Raw genomic sequence first — 21,823 nt, forward strand, 5'->3', positions numbered from 1 at the left:
CAAATAAATGAAACCCACCAACTCTCACTTGATCTTACCATTCTCACTAGCTATTATCTACTCTCCTCCATTTTATGACTCAGCTCTTTGGGAATGCCATCTGTACTTGGTGCTTCTATTTCTCGTATCATTGTTTTCTAAACTGTCTGCAGTGGGGCTTCTCATCTCATTATTCAGCTGAAATGTCTTTGGCCAAAGTTACCAATGATCAGTTACAGCTCTTTACAATCAGGATCCTTCCTACCTTTCCAGTCCTATTCTTTCCTTCCCTTCACACCCTCTACTTACCCAGTTATAAAGATCTATTTGCTGTTCCTTACAGAAGACATTCCATCTCTCTCCACGATATGGCCCTGGCTGTACATAATTCCTGAAATTCTCTCCTTCCTCACCTCTACAACTTAGAATCCTTGGCTTCCTTCAAGATTCAGCCCCAGGACCACCTTCTGCAAAGGTCTTTCCTGGTTGCACTAGTTATTAGAGACTTCCCTTTGGCTTTTACATCTCTTTTCATGTGATGTCCCTTCCATTAGAATGTTAGCTTTTCGAGGGCAAGGGATATTTTTGTCATTCTTTTTATCTCCAATAGTTAGCATACTGCCTGGCTAGTAAGTGCTTACTAAATATTTATTGAGTGATTGCTTTGTCCAAACAACAAAAGGTTGTTTAGCCTGGGTAAGAGATGACTCAGAGGGGAGCATGAGCCCTTCAAATATTTGTCTTTTGGAAGTGGGATTTGACTTGGTCTGCTTGGACCCAGAAGGACAAACTTTAAGTGGCTAATTTAGTTTTAATATAAGGGAAAGACTGAAAGAAGAATGAATTGCCTTAGGACATAGTAGATCTCTCCTCCTTGTTGTTGTGTTTGTCCTTCATTCTTGAAGAGGACCATGATATCAGGGAAATGATGACATGACTTGCAGTTGACTTTAATTTGAGTGAGGGAAGGCTGTGCAAGGTCGCCAGCCTCACTTTCTCCTCCAGAGCCACCTGGGTCCAGTGACCAGATATTCATCAGGATGAATGGGGGACCCCGGCCCTTGTAGGCTAAGGCCTTTTCAGGTACTCACTTAGAATGAGTTAATGCCCATTCAGTGAACAAGTCTCTTTAAGAAGTGAGTCAAGGGATGGCACCTTTAATTAGGGAAAAAAAGGAAAAAAAAATCTAGCTGGGAGGGGAAGACCCTCAGGGTTGCTGTTCCAAAGAGAGACAGTTACCATTGACATTGACTCTAAGCCAAGAGGGCCCAAAATGTAGCCATTAAGTGGAGCTTGGGTGGGGACCAGTTGAGGTCTTTAAGCACATACTGAATGCCACTTGTCCAGTATGTTGTATGGGTTGTTCTTGGTCAGACATGAACTGAATTCCTAGCCTCTGAGGTCCTTTGGATGAGGTTAACCAAAATGATAAGGTTAAGGAACCATATGTTTTTAGGGGTGCTTGGGACCCCAAAATACCAACGCACAGAGTCCTGCTAAATGAATTCAACTCAAGCTTTCTCACAGCCAAAGAAAAACAAAGTTTATTAAAGATTCGCCATATTGGGAAGACTTTTAAGGAGCCTGAGTATTTGTGATGCTAATGCCAGCAGGCCAGATTAATCTGAGCTGGGCTAGATTGAATCTGAGTGCCTTCATGGAGGCAAGATGAGACTTACATACAGAAAGATTGTAGGAGGGATTGAGGGGTGATCAAGTAGTCTGGGCTGACTAGAGGAGGGGTTTAGGGAGGATCTTGATGGGACTGGGGTGACTAGAGGTCAAGACTCCAGGAGCGAGATTAAGGGTGGGAAATAGCTGAAGGCCACCTGGAGATAACAGACAATGCAGGGCTGGGCTACTTTAAGGGTAACAGAGATTTGGGCCTAGCTATAAGGAAGGCTTATGGCCTCAGGTGAAGGCCAGATCAAGTGGGAAGATTCAAGGATTGTTCAAGGGGGTTCCCAGAGACTGTACCCCATCAGGTTCAGGGGAGTTCCCAGACAATGTACCCCATGAGGTTCAAGGGAGTTCCCAGAGACTGTACCGCGTCACCTTCAGCCTCTGAGAGTCTCTGATTGTATGGTCTTATGATGACAGAACCAAACTTGAGAGGAGGGAAGGCTCATAATAGCATATTAGATAAATGCAAATTGCTAACCTGGCATTTAAAGACCTCTAGAATCTTCTTCCAATCTCTCCTTTTAGCATTATATACATTTTTTCCCTTCACATCATCCCCGCCCCTTTCAGGCTTTTTTCACAGGCTGTCCCTTCCTGTACACCCCTTTCTCCCCCACAAGAATCATGAACTTGTTATATGCATGGGGGTCGAAGGCTCAAGGGAATTTTCAGTATTTCCAAATTTCATAGAATGCATCTGTGAAATAGCTGGTTTTGATGTCCTGTGCTTTGTTTTCCTTACAACTTTCTCCAGCGTGGCTTGGGTTAGCCCTGACTTTGCAACAAGAAGACTTACAATCCAAATTGTGACACCTAGTTCTCAGCTTTGAGATTATTACCTAGTTTGCATTGGAGTGGACTAGTCCTGGACCTTTTCTTTTCTTTTTTTTTTTAATTTAATTTAATTTTATTTTATTTTTAGTTTACAACACACGGTTCTACATAATTTTGAGATCCAGATTTTCTCCCCTCCCTCCCCCTCCCTCCCCAAGACGGCATGGAATCTCATATAACTACCATGTATAACTTCGCATTGAATTAATTTATACACTAGTCAAGTTGTGGAGAAGAATTATGACCAATGGAGTGAATCATGAGAAACAAGAGACAGAACCAAAGAAAAAAAAACCCAAAAACAAAAACAAAAGAGAAGAAAAAAAGGCAAGCATGAAGTGCGCCTCAATCTGTATTCAAACTTCACAGTTCTTTCTCTGGATGAAGATAGCATTCTCCATCGTGAGTCCCCTGGAGTTGTCCTTGCACCTTACATTGCTGAGAAGAGCAAAGTATGTCAGGGTTGAGCCCTGGACTTTTTCTGATCCTCAGTTTCCTTATCTGTTAAATAGGATTTCATGCCCACAGTACTTCCCTTTCAAGGTTGTTATAAGGAAAACCTTTTACAAATAATAAAAGTGCTATATAAATATGAGCTATTGTTATTGTCTGGTTAACACCCAACTGCCTCTTGATGGGGAGACTTAGGAGCCTTTCCTGGGGCAGCTCTGACAGAAATAGGGCATTTTTCCCCTTTCTTTGTGCTTTAGTACATAATACATAGACAAGCCCAGACTAGCTTTGGCTTCCTGGTGCAAATGGAGAAAGTTGATCATGCCTGATAAAAGGACACAAGAAAAAGAAGCCGCTCAAGGATCTTATTTTCTGTGCTTATATGTTATTCACTCTGACTGCAGATTTTAAACACAACTGTTTCTGGGCTTTTAGAAGAAGAAGAAGAAAAAGAAGGACTGTGGGCTTGTTAAGAACATGATGAGCAGAGGCAGAACACTTTGGGGGGGACTCAACACTTCAGTTGTCATGGTAGCCAAAAGCTTTCAAGTAGATAATTTTTTTTTCCTTCACAGAAATTGAAGGTCTATATTAGTATGCTGAGAATGAAGAGAAAGTCAGTAGCAACATAAATGAATTGAGAGGTGAGAATATATACCTTTACTTTTCCAGCCATGGGTGTTGGGAAAATTATATCCTTTTAAAGTTCAAAGTTGGAGTTTAGCAAGGGTAGGCAATCTGGGAGCTTGGCAGAAAATCTCAGTTTTTGTACGGGTTTCTTGTCAATACAAGTTGTTTCCAAGTTGGTTATGAATAAAATTCAAGTATATTTCCAGATGAATGTATTTTTTTAAATGAATTTTGAAGAGAAATGAAGAATGCCAATACATACCAGCATCCTTGGTAATAGCGGCCACAACTTGCAAAGCTTTAGCTATGAGTCACTGATTTTTAAAGATGAAGGGCCTTCCTTGTATAAGGAGTAAACTATTTCTAGCTATTCAAAGGAGAGGAAAAGAATTGTTTAAAACCAAAATAGTAACTAAAATGACCTTCCTCCCTAAAAATTATTAGTTAAGAAAACTCTTCTACCTTGCTTGTAACTTGTAAATGAAAACGTGATTAAATTTCTCATAAGTATGTACATTTCATAAGTCTTGTATACTATGACAGTAGGTAAATCAGCTCAATCAATATTTTCATATGGAAAGGCAACTTAATTCAGGTTTTTTAAGTTAGAAAAAATATAAATATTAATCTTATAAAATTAAGAACTGGGATCATTTAACTTTGGCAACAATTGCAGTGATACATTGCAATATTATATTATTGTAAGCTAAGGTTCAGTACTAGTTAAAAGGTCCATTGAACTAAAGGAGTAGTAATTAATGGTTTGGCATCAGCTTGGGAGGAAGTGTCTCATAGAGTTTCCCAAAGATTTGTCCTTGGTCCTGGGTTTTTAACAGTTTTGTCAATGGCTTGAATAAAGGAGTAGATGGAATCTTACCAAGTTTCCTGATGACGCAGCGATGGATGGAATAGCTAACACATTGAACAGCAGACCTGGGTTAGAAAAAAAAATTAGCAGGCTAGAATATGAGGCCAAATCTAAGTTAATAATGGAGATTTAATTAAATTTAAAAAAATTAATTTAATTTAAATTAACTTAGTAGAGGTAAAAGAAGAGCCTGCTTTAGGGCCCAGAAATTCAACTTTCCAAATACCAAGTGGACAAACTGTGGCTAAGTAGAAATGTGTCTGAAAAAAAAATCTAGGATCTTTAGTGGACAAGAAATAAAGTACAAACTGACAGTGTAGACAACAAAGATAGTTCGGTCTTAGACTACATTAAGAATGACACTGTGGCCCAGACTAGGAAGGTGACCAGGCTCATTGTACTCTCTGCTCTGGTCAAACCACATCTGAAATTCGCATTAAGTTGTAGACTTTACATTTTAGGAAGGATATTGAAAACCTGGGAGACAGCTGGGGTGGAGAAGAGCCTAGAAATTAGCCTTTATGAGAATGAGTCAAAGGAACTCCAGCAGCCTAAGGGAAGACTTAAGGGTGTCATGATAGCTGTTTTCACTTACTTGAAGGACTAGCATTGGAGAGAAGCATTGAAATTGTCTTTGGGCCCATGAGAGAGAAGTAAGAGTGACAAATTTACCCTTTAAGTAAAAATTAACTTCTTAAGGACTAGTGGTGTCTGAAAGTCGAAAGAGCTGCCATAAGGGATAGTGGAAGTTCACAAATGGACTTTTCTCAGGTACGTTACTGGGGACATTCTTGGTCAGATAGGGGTTGGATTAGTTGGCTGAGAGCCCTTCCAACTCTAAGATCCTGTTTGATTCTGTGAAGAGAGAAACAGTGAGGCAGTGAAAGGAAAGGGAGGAAAGCCTAGGGAAAGTCAGATAGGCTGGAGAAGAGGAGAGGACAATAGACAATGACTGAAATAGGAGAAAATGACTACATATTTGGCCCATCTCATCTATTTCCTACAATCCCTACCCCCCTGCCCAGATCTCTGCTCTTCTGCTATTTTGGTCTCATTTCCCTCTTTATTCTTCTTGGGAGAGTGAGCACCATCCCTAGTAGGAGCCTGTCAGCCATCTAGGAGTTAACTTCATAGAACTAGCTCAAGAACTTCAGATAAACCCAAATAAGAACAACAAACGGCCATGGGTTCTTTACATGTGCTCTGGATTTTTTTTTTTTTTTTGCTTCATAGATTATAGATTAAGAGCTGGAAAGAACCTCAAAGATCCCTTAGTCCAACTGCCTCATCCTATTCTGATGATTTATTGTTTTGTCTTAACTATAATTTTTGTCTGGGCTTCTGGATTTCATGTCTAGCCAACTCTTGGGCTCCCTTCTCTCCGTCATAAGCATGTCTTGGCCTTTTGCCTCTGGTCCTTTTGTATGCCTTCTTGGCTGATCTGTTACAAGTCCCTGTTTCTTGCTTTCTCCAAACACACTACCTCAGCCGGCTTTCTCCCGGATTTCCAGCAGCCTTAGTTCTCTAGCCTCATACCCATCATGGCAGTGTGTCTTCAATTGACAAAGGATAGGCAGTTAAAAAAAAATTCCTTCAAAGTCTGTACAAAAATCTAACAAGATTGTACTATATATGGCTAAAATGTTCACAATCAAACTGACATTTAACTCGGATTGGAGAATTATAGAAATAGAAAAAAATCATGAATTTGGAAAATAATGGTAAGAATGATTCTTCTTATCGTTCTTCTTTGCCATAGATTTTGGCCACATTTTGTTTTGTTGATTACTTTGATGGCATTTTTCATGGGTAATCAAACCTACACACACACAGACACACACACACACACACACACACATACACACACACCTATTTTTATTTAAAAAAACGAGCTTCCGATGTTTCTTAGGCTCAAACTTTTATAGTTTGAGGAGACCTTGGAGATCACCTAGTCCATGAGTTTTTAACCTTTTTTTATATCATGGATTCTTTGGCTGTGTGGTGAAGCCTATGGACCCTTTCTCAGAATGATAGTTTTAAATGCATAAAATAAAATGTGTGAGATGTCGAAGGAAACCAATTATATTGAAATACAGGTATCAAAATATTGAAAAAGCAAGTTTATGGAGCCCAGGTGAGGAACCCTTGATCTAGTCTGACGTGCTTAGTTTGTGAAAGTGGGCATTACACAGGGATCTAGCTGACTTGGTTTGACTTATGTTGTTTAGTAGTTTTCAGGTCTGTCCAATTCTTTGTGACCCCTTTTTGGAATTTTCTTGGTAAAGATACTAGAGCAGTTTGCTATTTCCTTCTCCAGCTTAGCTTACAGATGAGGAATCTGAGGCAAACGGAGTTAAGTGACTTGCCCAGGGTCACACAGCTAGTAAGTGTCTGAGATCAAATTTGAACTCAGGTCTTCCTGACTCCAGGCCTGGCACTCTATCTGTTGTGCCACGTAGCTGCCCCCACATCCACTGAAAGATCACTGTTTGATGGTTGTGATGCCAGTCCCTCTGTCTCTGATCCTTGTCAATAAGAAGCCATTTGAGAGAGAGAGAGAGAGAGAGAGAGAGAGAGAGAGAGAGAGAGAGTGAGCCCTGATTTTCAGTTTTTTTTTCTGCATACCAGACTGTGGTTTCCCACAGTCCATTGCTAAGCCAGATTATTTGACGTGGTATGTCAGTACATCCTAAAAATGTTTCTTCTTTTCTCCTGCCTTGGGAGTACCACATGTGGGTGTGTGCACCCATACACACATTACACTAAGAGAGAAAAACAAGACTTAACTGTGGGTGTGATTCAGTGAGGGAAAAAAGCACACTTTAAACACATCTGTCCACTGTGTGTCAGAAACTCCAGTGTGGCCTAATAGACAGGAGAATTGCAAAATGTTCTAGTCTAAGATTTGCTGCTAACTTTGAGTGAGAGTACTTAACTCTTTATGCCTCAATTTTTCTTTCTTTCTTTCTTTTTTGCCACCAAGGATTTTGATTTAAACCTATATGACAGGTTTGGTGAAATGACATTATTCAGGCTTTAAGAGAAAGGTGAAGGGACCAGGAGGCTACTCTAGGCAGAAATCTGGTATCAGAATTGAGGTTGCTGCTCTCCTCTGAACTAATAATTAGTAGGAATTTTAATCCAATTACACTACCAGGTCTGGGAATTAGTTGGCTTTTATTCTGCTGGTATTGTGTGAAATATTAGCCAAGCCATGTAGCTGAATAACTAGAGAGGATTTAATTATGATAGTTCCTGATGTTTTTCAGAACATCAAAGACATCGCTGGCAGATTATGAAGCCAGATGTATTACACAAAGTAAGACTTGATCATCATTTTCTAGTATTTGTATCCTGTATAGGCAAAAGTGTAATTATTGAATAACTTCTACTAGGGAAGCGTTTTTCTCCCCCATAGTCATTGACTTTGTCTGCTGGATTTTAAATTTGCCTTTAGGAAGGTTTGGGAAAAGGATAGTGTATTATTCACAGTTCTCCCAAGACCTTCATTCTGCTGAGAAAGTTAGTGCTCACAAATTTCAAGGCAGGATGTTAAGTCAGTTAACTTAAAATAATTTAGGCTTTGTCTTCATTAAAAATAAAAGGCTTAATTCCTTTCTTGGGAATCATGAGTCCCCTTCATGGCTTTTATAGTAGTTTGTTTTAATTGTCTGCATGTCTTTGAAGAATAAAAATCCACACAAAATGTAATTTTTCCTATGTTTGGTTTATTGAAATGGAAACAGTGAAACAACAACAAAAAAAAACCCCAACTAAACTATGACAATGTTTCAAGTTTCTTAAATCACTGGAATTAATAAATGCTTTGTTATGAATAACAAACTGCATTGCTGGGCCCAGTGAATCCTCCAAAGAGGACTGGGTATTTGAAATGGATCTGATAGGAGCCTAAAGAGAAAGTGACCATGTTATCAAGAAGTTTTTGAATTTTTTTTTGATCCAAAGGCAACTTTATTTAAATTATGCATTTTTTGAGAGACATGTTTTACTTTAAAGTTCAATGCACAATACTGGCCTAATGATTGGAACTGGAGGTGACAAATTAAATGAGCAGTATCAAGTTCACCCTTTGGAGAATATGATCTTTTGTTAATTGGGGAAGATTGACAATATTCTCATTTAAGGTTGACCTTTAATAAGTATCTAATGAAAGCAACATCGTCTCATGAAATGTTGGTTTGGTTATACAAAAAAACCCAAAATGATAAGTAGAGGAAAAATGAATGTAGTCTGAGTGTGCTAGACTTTTAAAAAATATATTCCCAAAATTTCAGAAAAGATCTAGGATGATCCCACTGTCTGAGATTCTTGAAAGGAAATAGGCTTAGGAGCGCTGGGAGGCTGCCAAGAATGAAATTCTGAAGACTCAATCTTGAATTTTGTTACTAGGAATAAAAAGGGGGGAAGTTGTCTAAAGAACGTGATACAACATTAGAAGGGGCTTTTTGATGAACTCAGATTTTGAAAGGACCAGCAAAAAATAATCTAGGTCATGTAGCCAAGAATGAATTAAAAAGGTACACGTGTTTTTGGAGGAATAATATCTAGAGGGCTCTCCATAAACAGTGCTGAGAATAACAAAGGAACTTTAAAAAAGAAATCTGTGCTGTGGCCTGGAAAAACAAAGAAAGTTGAGAGTGAATGGAACAGTAGTAATGGATGATAAAACCCAGACCTACTTTGCTTCTATTCTCTATCTAGGAAGATGATCTCTAGATTTAAAGAGAACAAAAATAATTAAGGGGAAATGGAAACCCAAGAAATGTAAAGAGATGCTAAGAAACCACTTAGTATCCCAAAATGAGTTCATTACTTCTGAAGGTACTGAAAAGGGTACTGAAAGAACTTGCAGATGTACTTGCTTGAAGGATTATTGGTGACCTTTGAGGGAATTTTGAAATTAGAAAAAAAAAGCCAGGAAAAAGGAAGAGTTTGCAAAGTATGAACTTAACATTGACCTTTGACAAAATTCTAATTGTTAAATAAGCTATTTGTGGCTGCTTAAAAAAGGAAGTTAGCATGGATTTATCAGAAACATATCATGCTTGCAGATCACAAACCAACCAACCCCTCCCTACACAAGCCTTAGTAGATGTTTTCATAAGTCATGCCCTCTTCTCCCTACCTCCCTGCCCCCTCTCCCAAAATGTATACAATAGTCAATGTTGTAGCATTTTGTCTCAGCTTAGCTAGGCTAGTCTCTAAGCAACAGATACATAGTCTGTCTCTGTACCCATTCTTGGAGCCTTTTTAGCTTGTGGCTAGAGCTTGGACTCTGCTGGCATGGCCTTTGAGGGCTTAAGGCCTTCATCACATCATGATAAAACATTAGACCCTTAGGGAAGCAGTTGTATTCTATATTATATATTTAATTCCGTTTACTGGTGCTCATATATATCCTGCAATAAAATAATTTTTTCTAGAAAAAAAAAAGAAACATATCACGCTGACTAATCTCCTCTACTACTAGACTTAAGGCAGATCATGGAAAAGCAATAAGCATAGTGGACTTGGATATCAAGTTGATATTTGACAAAGTCCCTTAATGAAATGCTTATGGACAAGGTAGAAGTGTTATGGGCTGGATAGTTGTACTGTTAGGTAGATTTAAATGTGGTTGAATGACCAGATCCAAAGGAAGCTATTTAATTAATCCATGTCCATCTGGAGGGAGGATTCTTGTAGTATGCTGCAGGATTTTGTATTCTGTTCTGCTTGTCATTTTTGTCATTGATTTTGGTAATGTTATAGATGGCATATTTATCAAATTTGTAGGTGATATTAATTTAGTTATTCAGAAATATCTGTTAGTCACCTTCTGTGAACAAAATACTGCATTGGTATTGGAGAAGTACAAAATCAAGATAAAAGTATCCTGCCTTTATAGAGTTTACAGCATAGAAGGGACAATTGTTCAAAAACAGATAATGAGAATTCATGATGCTGTATGGTAACATTACAGATTTGCAAAGGACAGTGCAATGTAAAGTCCCAGAGGGCAAAGTCTAGTGTATGGAAGACCAGTGTTGTGTGTGCATAGCCTAGAAAATTTCATGAAGAAGTTGACATTTCAAATGGCACTTTAGAACAGATGAAGTGGGGTGATATATTACTTAATTTTGTTTATATTATTTTACCTTTCTAAGCATTCAACTATAAAATGAGAATAATATTTCTAGCAGTTAATTCTCTAAATGCCAGAAATTATTATTAAGAGCCATTGTAATTATTAATAATAATCATTGACATTTATATAGCATTTCTAAGATTACATAGTACTTTACGGAAAATATCTCATTTGATCCTCACAATGCATCTGTGAGCTAGGATCTGTTATTATCTTTATTCTATAATTGATAAAACTGAAACTCAGAATTCTTAAGTGACTTGCCAAGAATCTTACAACTAGTAAATGCCTGAGAAAGGATTTGAACCCTGGTTGTCTCTGCCAACCCCGCCCCCCCTCCCCAGCCTCCCTTTTAAAATAGTGTTATATTTTTTCCAATTACATGTAAAGACAAATTTTAACATTCCTTTAAAAAATTCTGAGTTCCAAATTTTCTCCCTTTCTCCCTAAGGTGGCAAACAATTTGATATAGATTATATATGTACAGTCATGTAAAACATATTTCCATATTAATCATGTTGTGAAAGAAGAAACAAACCAAAAGAAAAAAAACTATGAAAAAAAGTGAAAATAGTATATTTCAATCTGCATTCAGACTCCACCAGTTCTTTCTCTGGAGGTGGATAGCATTTTCTATCATGAGTCCTTTGGAATTGTCTTGGATCAATGCATTGCTGAGAAGAGCTAAGCCTATCAAAGTCAGTCATTACTATTACTGTGTACAATGTTCTCTTGGTGCTGCTCACTTCACTCAGCATCAGTTCATGTAAGTCTTACCAGGTTTTTCTGAAACCATTCTGCTTGTATTTTTTATTTTACATTCATATACCACAACTTGTTCAACCATTCCTTCACTGATGAACATCCCCTCAATTTCCAATTATTTGCCTCCATAAAAAGAGCTGCTATCAATATTTTGGTACAAGTTGGTCCTTTTCCCTTTTTTTGATCTCTTTGGGGTACAGTCCTAGTAGTGGTATCGCTGAATCAAAGGGTGAACCCTGGTCTTTTTGACTCTAAATCCAGCCCCTTTGCCATAGTTCTGTTGGATGATACTATTGGTTAGCTTAATCTATGCCCTGAATTGATTTTCTTTAAAGAGAAATGCAATAACAAGAAATAAAATGTCTTGCACATCAACTTACCCATTTTATAGATATAGAATGTGAGAAACATGGCTAGTTAACAATTGCTATCAAAAAGACCTGAGAGGGGTCATAGTGAGAGGTAAACTGAAGGTGAATAAACAGTGTGAAGTGGAAAAATTAAAATAAAGCCCCAAACAATAGCCCAAATTATATAACCTTGATGATATTCATAGAAGCATAATACCCAGAATTAAAGAGGAAGGGAGACAATTTCAGAGATCTACTTCCTGGTCAAGCTTCATGGGAGTGTTTCTTCAGTCTGAACCACACTGCCTTGGGGGCTTCGAGCAGCTAGAATACCTGCTGGGGAGGGCAATCAGAGAAGGAGGAGGAGACTGGAAACAATGTCATATTCAGTTTCATTCAACCTGTGTTTATTTATTGCCTTGGGTGTAAGGCATTGTCCTAGACTTGAACATAAAAGGTGACAAATGAAACGCCACTCTCCTCTGGGGTCTCCCTATGGCATTTGGTACAAGTGTAGCAAGTGCTAATTTTTATACTAGAGAAGAGAAGATTTGAGGGAGCATTACCTTTATCTTCAAACTCTTGAGAGCTCCTCCCCTCCTCCCTCTTCCCTCTTTCCTCTCTCTTTGTCTCTGTCTGTCTCTCTCTGTTGTCTCTCTCTTTCTGTCTCTCTGTCTCTTCCCCTGTCTCTGTCTGTCTCTCTCCCCAATTCTCTCTGTCTGTCTGTCTGTCTGTCTCTCATTCACTCTCTCTCCCTCTTTCTATTATATATGTATATATATATGCACACATGTATATGATGTGCAAGTGTGTGTGTATATATATATACACACACACACATTATAATTGTATGTTTGTGTGAGTATGTAGATTACCACCCTCATCTTTGTAGTCACCCCGATTTGTAACTGTGGACTCATCCTTGATTCCTCAGTTGTTGATTCTACCTCCACAATATTTCTTGTGTCTGCCCCTTCTTTCCACTCTTGGAGCACTGTCCTAGTTTGGATCTTTGTCATCTTTCCCCTGGACTACTGCAAAAATCTCCTAAGCGGTCTCCCCGACTCAAGCCTCGTCCAGTCCTTGTTCTGCAGAGCTGCCATTGGTATTCTTAAAATCCAGGTCTAGGCTTGTCACTCCCCAACTCAATAAATTCTAGGTTCAGACACAAACTTTATCTTTAATATTTAAAGTTCTTTACAGCCTGGCTCCATCTTAATTTTTCCTCCTTATAATACATTCCCTTCCTTGATGCATTCTATAGTCTAGTCAATCTGAACTTCTGGATGTTCCTCACATAGGACACTCCAAACAGCATCTCCACATCTTTGCAAAGGCTGTGCCTGTGCCAGGAGTACACTTCCTCATCACTTCCATCTTTAAAATCTCTAGTTTCCTTCAAAGCTCAGTTCAAGTTCTAACTACTATGTCCTGCATGAGATCTTTCCTGTTTTCCCCAGCTACTAATGCCCCTCCCCCTGTCCAAAATCACTTTTTATTTATTTTGAATATAATTTATATATTTATATGTGGATATATCATCTTTCCTTGTAAATATCAGGCATTCTTAATCTGGACTCCATGGAGTTGTTTTTTAAATAATACTTTAATTAACTATATTTCAATATAATTGTATTTTATTTTGCACACTTAAAATCAATGATCTGAGAAGGAGATCATACACTTCACCAACCTGTCCAAAGGGGTTGAAGATTAGGAATCCCTGCCAAGTGGAATGCATCCTCATTGCCTGGTGCGTAGCAGCTGCTTAATAAATGTTTGTTGATTGATCCTCACAAGTGCCCTGTGAGGTAGATATGCTAGGTAGGTATCATGCCCATTTAACAGATGGAGACACTGCTTCAGAGACTTTAAGTGAAATTACTTGCCAAAGGTCAAATACTTAGTGACTATAGATCTTTTGGAGTCTTAAAAAATGCATAAATGAGTGTATTCAAAATCTGTCACTATTAGGCAAATCCCTTTAGATACATTACTTTTTACATGTCAGTGCAAAAAAAATTATGCTATCCAATTAATTGATATTAACTGAGACAAACATTTCCTGAAGCAAACGGGCCGTTTGGGACCTTTTCAGAGAAGGTAAACCTCGTTCTCCTTATACCATTGGTTATAAGTGAGACATATGCTTCTACTTGAGAATCAGCCCATTCCTAGAAATTTAGAATGTGAAATGTTGGTTTCTATTTAGCATCTTTTCACTTATTAAAAAGAGCCAGTGACTTCCAAAACTCTTTCTCTGTGTACTTTATATCCTTAACGTTGTTGAATTTTTTAAAAAGTATCATCAAATATTTGGATGCAGTCTGGGTTTGCTCTCTTAAAATCATTTAGAGAGAGGCTGTTAACATATTGGGATGCAGTAAGCTTCTAAAGTAAAAAAAAAAATGAATGAAATCCTGAGACTAGTAAAGAGTACATGTATACTTTTTTCACTTTAAATTAAAAACTAAATATTCGTGCCCAAGATTCATAAGGTTAAAAATGACTGCTATCACGCAACCTATAAAATGAATGAACCCATGAATAAATAAATGAAAACTCACTAAAGGCTTACTGTGTTCCAAGCACTGTGATGAGCACTCCTTATACAAATACACAAAACAGTCTCTGATTGGAGTCTTAGGGTTTGTTGGGTGTACATGCCTTGTGATATATTGTGGTCCTCAGACATGAGAGTGAAGTGAAACTCATGGGTGTAATCACAATAAAAGAGTAGAGATGAGCCATATTGTCAACACACAAGAGAGTTTTCTGATAAAACATGAGTTCTTTTTTTTTTATTGTTCTCTAGAAAAATAAGCACTCACTATCTCTGGCATCAGTCAAACAAAAACGAACTGAATTTTCCAGTGAGTTTTCTGCAAAGGTAGGGAAGAAGACATTCTCCCCCAGTTTCTCAGAGATGTCAGCTTCTATCAGAAGAGCTGTGCTAACCCTAGGCGGTATTAACCAGGGTATAACATAAACAGATCATGTTATAATCCTCTCCCACTGTGCTCAGCATTGATAAGGCTCTTCCTTATTAGAGTTTAATTTTCAGCTCCACATTTTAAAAGAAATACGTGGAAATTTGAGGTCATCCAGAGAAAAAGAATGAAAATGACTTTTAGGTGGGTGGGGGATAAAGGGTCTGTATTAGAAACTCAAAAGAACAGGAATCATTTTCCACTGAAAAGAGAAGGCAAAGTGGTGACATCATAATAGTCAGGGGCTGGTCTCCCATCTAGTGCACACAAGCCACTTATCATAGATCAATTGAGACAGACAAATTCCCCTTGAAATCAGTGGCTGATTGGCACCCTGTGGATCTCCCATGCCCCACATCTGTTGCTTGGAGTGGAGCCCTTTGGTGATTATGAAAGGCATGGCTGTTTCTTGGTTTCCAAACAAATTCAGTGCCTGCCCAATAAGTTAGAGGGCAATTGTAGTCTGGGAAATGAGGGCAAAAGGAAATGGTTTCCCACTGTACTCCACTTAGCTTTAAATCCTCAGAGATCTGAGTGACATAGAATTTAGAGTTGGAGAAGATCTTATAGATGATCTGATCTAACACCCTCATTTTACAGATTAAACACACACACACACACACAACCAAAAGAAAAAAAAAACAAAAAACAAAACTAAGGTGCAGAGAAGTAACTTGTCACTCCCCAACTCAATAAATTCTAGGTTCAGATACAAACTTTATCTTTAATATTTAAAGTTTCTTAGGTGCTAAGTGACGGAGCTGGGATTTGAACCCAGGTCTTCTGCCTCCAAAGCCAATGTTTTCTCTATAAACTATCTGTAAAGCCAAAGAGTCCCTCTAACCATCAGTGAGATATCTCTCTTCTTCCTTTTCTTCCTTCTCTTCTTTCTCCTGTCCTTCCTCTTCTTCTTGCTATCACCATGGATATGGACTAGACCTATAAATTTATTTAGTACTACAGGGCAAATCCCTGGGAGTGGGTGGGGCACATATTGATTTAGAAAACCACAAATTAACATCTATGTTGGATTATAGTTTTATTTATTTTATTAAAAATTTTCCAAATACATTTCAATCTGGTTCAGGCCCCACTCAGGAGTTCTGCTGGCTAGCTTATGGATTTGACACCTCTGGTGTAGGGAATTCCCTGGTAGAAGAAACACTTTCAACAAATGCAGATCAATATTTTCCCTGCCATCTATCATGTTAAAGAATTGCCTAGGGCACTGAGAGGGTATAAACAATGACTTGGTGACTTGTCCAGGGTCAAACAGCCAGTGTGTGTCAGAGACAATGCTTAAACCCAGATCTTTCAGACTTTTAGGATAGGTTTCTACCCATAATGCCACAGCTGTTTATTTACTTATCTTTCTTTTCTACCCCCATTAGACTGTAAGCTTCTTGAGGACAGGAACTGTGTTTGCCTTTCTTTGTATCAGCAGCATTTAGCAAGTTCTTGGCACATAGTAGGCACTTAATAATTGCTAGTGGACTGCCTGCCTGCCCATCTTTCTGCCTACCTGTCTGCCTCTCTCAGTTTTTAAATAGCATTTTTGGTTTTCAAAACACTACATATGTATTACCTCATTTCATCTTCATAGGTAGGTGCTCCTATTTTCCATTTTCAACATGAGGAAACTGAGGCTTATAACTTGTTCAGGGTTACACAGTCAGTGTCTAAGACAGGCTTCAATTTAATGCATCTTGAATGCATGGCACCAAGTTATCTGTCAGGGATATAGGGAATAGGTATCACTGAGGGCAAGGCAAGGAACTGTTTGTCCATCCATTGTGTAGCTCTTGTGGTGATTGGGGGAGGAAAACAAATCATCTCTAAAAACACTGATCACATGTTTTATTTTAAGGTAACCCAGAAAATGCTTAGAAAAGATTGTAAACTTAGAATTGTGTATGTAGGTGTATATCTCAACCCAAGACGCAACTTTTTATGAAAAGACTAAATCTGCTATTTAAATGACTTAGATAATTGTCATTTCTTTGGACAGTATTGGTTTTAAAGTTTAGTGAAGCAGTTTAGACTCATGTGTTCAAGACTGAAACTGTACTAATTACATGTTCACACCAAAGACACATACATTTTGAAGTGCAATATTCAATGAAATTTTGTAGAATTAAAACCCAGTAAAGTGTGTGTATGCATAATGCACAGGAGGTGTGAGGATGAGGTAAGAATTTACATCCAGACATATCTAATCAAACTTACAATGCAGTCCTGGGCTCCTTCCCTGTGCCCAATTCTGTATGGGGCATTGACTATTCAGCTGCCTTTCTGCGCTTGCATTCGCTGTGACTGCCAGCTTTTGTTGCTGTCTGAAGGTAATTAGAGTCTCTCAGCCTGGTGCCTGGGCTCACTTCATGCAGCCATGATTCTGTTGGTGGGATAATACTGGAGCAGAGATGGCTGCTGTCCTGCTGATTTTCAGATTCTGGCTTTTCTTTCTGTGCATGTATAATTACATTTTAAGAATAACCACCAACAGATAGGTCCTTAGTTTTCTTACCTCTTCACAGCCTGAATATTTGTGCATTTTTATATTTACCTAGCCTTACATTAAAATATGATGTAATGGGGAAAATTGCTAATTGACCATAACAAATTAAAGATGTGGCCCATCAAAAACAGGATTCTCTTTCTTTCCTTCCTTTCTCCTTTTTTTCCTTCCTTCCTTCCTCTCACCCTTTCTCTTTTTTTCCCCTCTTCTTACTTCCTTTTTTCTTCTTCTGGATTTTTAGTAAACACCTATGAGTAAGACATCATGTTAACCACCAAAGAAATATAAAAATAAATACCATATATTCAGTAATATCTATACACCTTGCTTTCAAGAAGTTTCTAGGCTTATAGGGAAGTAATACATGAATAAATAATTATAACACACAAAAAGAATAGTATTATATAAGAGGCACATATAAGACTTGGAAGGTTTCATGAGTGAGATGACTCCTGAGCTAGTACTTGAAGTGTACATAGAATTTTTTAAATTTGCAAATGTCTATTTTTTCTCCAGCTTCTCCCACCACTGAAATATAAAAACAAAACTCTTATAACAAATATGTATAGTCAAACAAAATAAATTCCCACATTGCTCATGTCCAAAAATGTGTGTCTCATTCTGCATATTTAGTCCATCTTCTCTTTATCATCAGTCCTCTGGAATTATGGTTGTGGAAAAAAACAGCCTTTTAAAAAAAGCTTTAGAATAAGTATAAAGTAGGCTTAATTATTTATACTTTTCTTTTTTACTGCATTTATTTACCTTCCTAATGTTTCTCCTCTTTGAATTTTTTTTGTATATCAAATAATCTGTTCTCATATTTATTCTTTTGGGGTAATGATTTGAATGACTCCTTGTTGTTATTGAAGTTCCTTCTATTTCTGTTAACCAACAGGTTCAGCTTTGCAGGATGTTTTTCTGGGGTATCTTCCAACCTCTTCTTATTCAGATATCATATTATAATCTCTCTATCCCCATAAACAAGGAATTGTTCTGGGCTTTGAAAATAAATTTTCCTCAAAAATTAAAGGCATTTCTCTTGACTGCTTGTCATATTTTTGTTTGAAATTGAAATTCTTAAATTTAACCCCTATATCCATTGCTGATTGAAACTTGAGTTTTCTCTGAGTCAGTGATCTCTGGATTCTATTAGTCACTAGTGTATCCTAAGGTTTCAGTAATTCTGGGCTGTTTTCTTGAATTATTTTCTAAGGTATAGTATTTAGACTTTCGCTTAATCTTGTCATTTTCTGGGAGACTTATTGTCTTTAAAATAGAGCTGGGAGTACTATTCTCTTTAAATTCTTCATCTGTTAGTGCCATTTTCATGGATTGTCTTGTCTTGGAGAGATTTTCTGTTCTGTTTTCTAATTCGACTACTTTTTCACTTATCTTGCTGAGTTATTCCTTGCTAGCTCTAATTTCTACCCTTTTACCCCATTCTCATTTCTTCATTTAATTTTTCTTTTGTCTTTTGAAACATCTTAGAATTTTTTATTCATTATTTCTGAGACAACAGTATAATTTGTAGTTTTGCTTGTATCAGTGCTAGTTGATTCATTTATTATTACCTGTTAATATTTCTTCATTGTGTTATGGCCTTTTCTGGTCTCCCTGCTCATTTTTCCTCCTTTCCTTGATAGTCTTCTTGCTAGATTTTCAGCATGAGAGCTTATTTCATTCACTGTATTTTTCGGTTGACCTTCTTAGTTCCAATCCCTTACCTTATATGTTATCTAATAATATACCTTTTGCTTGTTTTCTGGATCTTCTGGCCACCTACCTCCCCAACCATATCTTAGAGATGAGTTTATACCTATATTTCCTTTGTTTTTTTATTCTCTACCACCACTATTTCCCCATTATTTTTTCTGCCTTCATAGGAGGTAGCATTAATGAGATGTCTGTATTTTCTGGTCCCTTCTCTAACCACAACCCTTGACTTTCTCCTGTCTGGACCAGACCTTCACAATCGCAGAGCAGCTCTTGAGTTGGGGATTAGATCTTTGTATCTGGCTGCCAAATGGATATTGCGCTAAGTTTCATGAAAGTTAGATTTTTAACCTTTCTCTTCCCCTTCAATGTGGTTTGTCCTGTTGCTATTGAGGTTCTGCTCTATGCAAAATTGTTCATTCTTTCCAAAGGGATTGTTATGCTAGTGAACAGCTCATAGTAATGGACTCAAGACTGGGAAGAGTGTTAGAATCTACCCCAGTAAGAGTTCCAAAGGCGGTCTGGTCTTGTCAGTCACAGGGGGACAGGGTTGGAGTGGGCTTGGACTCATGAGTACTTTATTCTGTTGTCTTCTCTTCTTTCACTTTAAATAACGGCATACCTTTTGAATTATTTGGTGACCTACATAGAAATGAATGAGAGTTATGTTAAGAGCTGACCTAGTCTACCATCATCTGTCCAAAGCTTTTCTGGGCCCACTTTTATGGTTGAAGAGTCAGTGTAATTTTTTGGGTGGTCATTTGCTTCTATCTTCCTGGCAGCTTCCTCACAGAAAGCATGGTTTACTTGTAAGTCCAGGTTCTGATCTCCAGCTTAGTGTGGGCAGGGTTCTGCCTATACTTTGAACACACTCTAGTTGGTTCCAATCAGTGATGACCCACCAGAGATATATTGTCTGGTTGTACTAGAGCAAGAATGGAGAAACTGTGGCCTTGAGGCCACATGTGGCCATCTAGGTTCTTAAGTGTGGCCCTTTGCCTGAATCCAAACTTCACAGAACCACCTTTTTACTAGAGCCAAGGCATTCAGCCTTCTGGCTGACATCCATGACTTTCTTAAGGGACTTTATGCTCATAGTCATAGAATCCCAAATATGGATTTTTTTTTTCCTTTTCCAACTTACAACAGCCTAGACTCTTTACCAGCTGCAGGAATATATTTTGCAAATGTCCTTCATAAAAAGCCTGGACTGCAGCTGCCATTTGTAATCTATTAGTTAGCACAGCAAAACATTCTATATCTTTAGCCCTCATAATCACAGTTTCATGAGGTCTAAGTGTCCAGGTGCTTAGATAAGCAGCCAACATTTATGAGGTGACTTGGTGAGCTGAGCACTGCATTAGAAGCAGAAGAGGAGACAAAAGCTTTAGAAATAAACACAGCACTTTCTTTTAATGGAGAGAAAACTATGCTGGGGATCCCTAATCTGTCCCTTTGTAGTGCTTCATCTCCTTGAACCCCAATGTGATAATATTTGGATTCTCTGTCTAACTGATTTATTGGAAAGAACAAATGAAATACGATTTCTATAAATGGATTCTATCAAGGAATTCTCATACAAGAGACAACTAAGGATTATGTTTACAGAAAAACAGATAGCACAAACCAAATGGTTTCTTAGGAGTTGCTAAGGATAGGAATGAACAAAGGGATGTGGGATCAGTATTTAAGGCTTCTCGGGACAGGTGAGTTTGGAAATAAATTTTGAAGGAAGTGATAGACTTTGATTATTTCAGAGGAGAAGAAAGGGCAAAGTCTAAGTCATTTTATAACCAGAATATTAAGAAATATGCTTAATTGTCAGGAAGAGAATTGTGTTAGGTTTAAAAGGAACTTTATGATATGGTTTCCATTGAATGTAAGATCAAATACAATTTTCCTGTTGCCTTGTCTGTGAATGTGTATATATATATATAGATATAGATATAGATATAGATATAGATATAGATAGATAGATATAGATATATATTATATATATATATATAAAACTATACATGATAACTACAATACTTTAGTGACTTCATTTAATGGATAGAACTACTTATTGTAGACTTGTTTAGTTATATTAAATAAACCAAAGGTACCTCTGTTTGAATCTTATCTTAAATACTTAGTTGTGTGACTCTAGAGAAGCCTTTTAATTTCTTCGTACCTCAGTTTCCTCATCTTCAAAACAGTGATGGTTACAATATATTAAGGGGAATTAGTCAATTACAGATATAGTCCATGTACTCGCATTGATTAGTTCTGCAAAAATATGATTTTAGGTGAAATATTATAACAGAGCATATAATTTAAATTTTTATTGTCTGAATTATGGTATCCTAGGAACGTATTTCTTAAATTATATAATTATTCCTGTGGAACTAAGACTGCATAGTCTTATAATGGTCTTATAATGGTAATATGGTGTAATGTTAATGGGAGGAGGATGTAAGATCTTCCCGCCCATTAAAGCTTCATGTGGAGCTCATTAAGGGAAGCTTGCTTATAGGAATGCTTGTACAACTTTTGTTAATAAACTAATTAGGCAATGAGTCAGGTTGTGATGCCTTCTGACTCTGAGCCTATTAGCTAAAAGAGTATATATTGAGAGAGGTGAACCTGCACTAGCAGCCATCCTGGGTATGCCAGTGTGGTTGCCATTACACATGGACACATCTTTCCCCATAGCTTCCAACTCTTTTTTACCCCAGAGACCGAAGGAATTTTTACTTGGCAAGAGAATTTAAAGATAGTTACACTACTACATTTAACTTTTGGTGTCTATGGTGGACTTAGAGAGGAAGAAGACTTAGGTTCAGTTGGGATCATGGAGGAATGGCAAATACTCAAAAGAGAATTGTATGTGGGGGTGGGGTGGGAAGAATG

At 37.7% G+C, this 21,823-nt stretch overlaps 1 protein-coding gene across 5 annotated transcripts in view; it reads left to right on the plus strand.

The window, feature by feature from the left end:
* The window catches only part of ENOX1 (ecto-NOX disulfide-thiol exchanger 1), a 706,159-nt gene that overhangs the window by 205,589 nt on the left and 478,747 nt on the right, over nt 1-21,823 (plus strand). For 2 of the 5 annotated variants that reach the window (XM_036757465.1, XM_036757461.1), the window contains exon 3: nt 3,525-3,593. The exons of the other annotated variants lie outside the window; for them this stretch is intronic. The gene's annotated coding sequence lies outside the window, so the exon portion shown is untranslated. The remainder of the gene's footprint in view (nt 1-3,524; nt 3,594-21,823) is intronic. 5 annotated transcript variants of the gene reach the window in all.

The sequence above is a fragment of the Trichosurus vulpecula genome, chromosome 4 (assembly GCF_011100635.1).
Source record: "Trichosurus vulpecula isolate mTriVul1 chromosome 4, mTriVul1.pri, whole genome shotgun sequence".
NCBI classification, from domain to species: Eukaryota; Metazoa; Chordata; class Mammalia; order Diprotodontia; family Phalangeridae; genus Trichosurus; species Trichosurus vulpecula.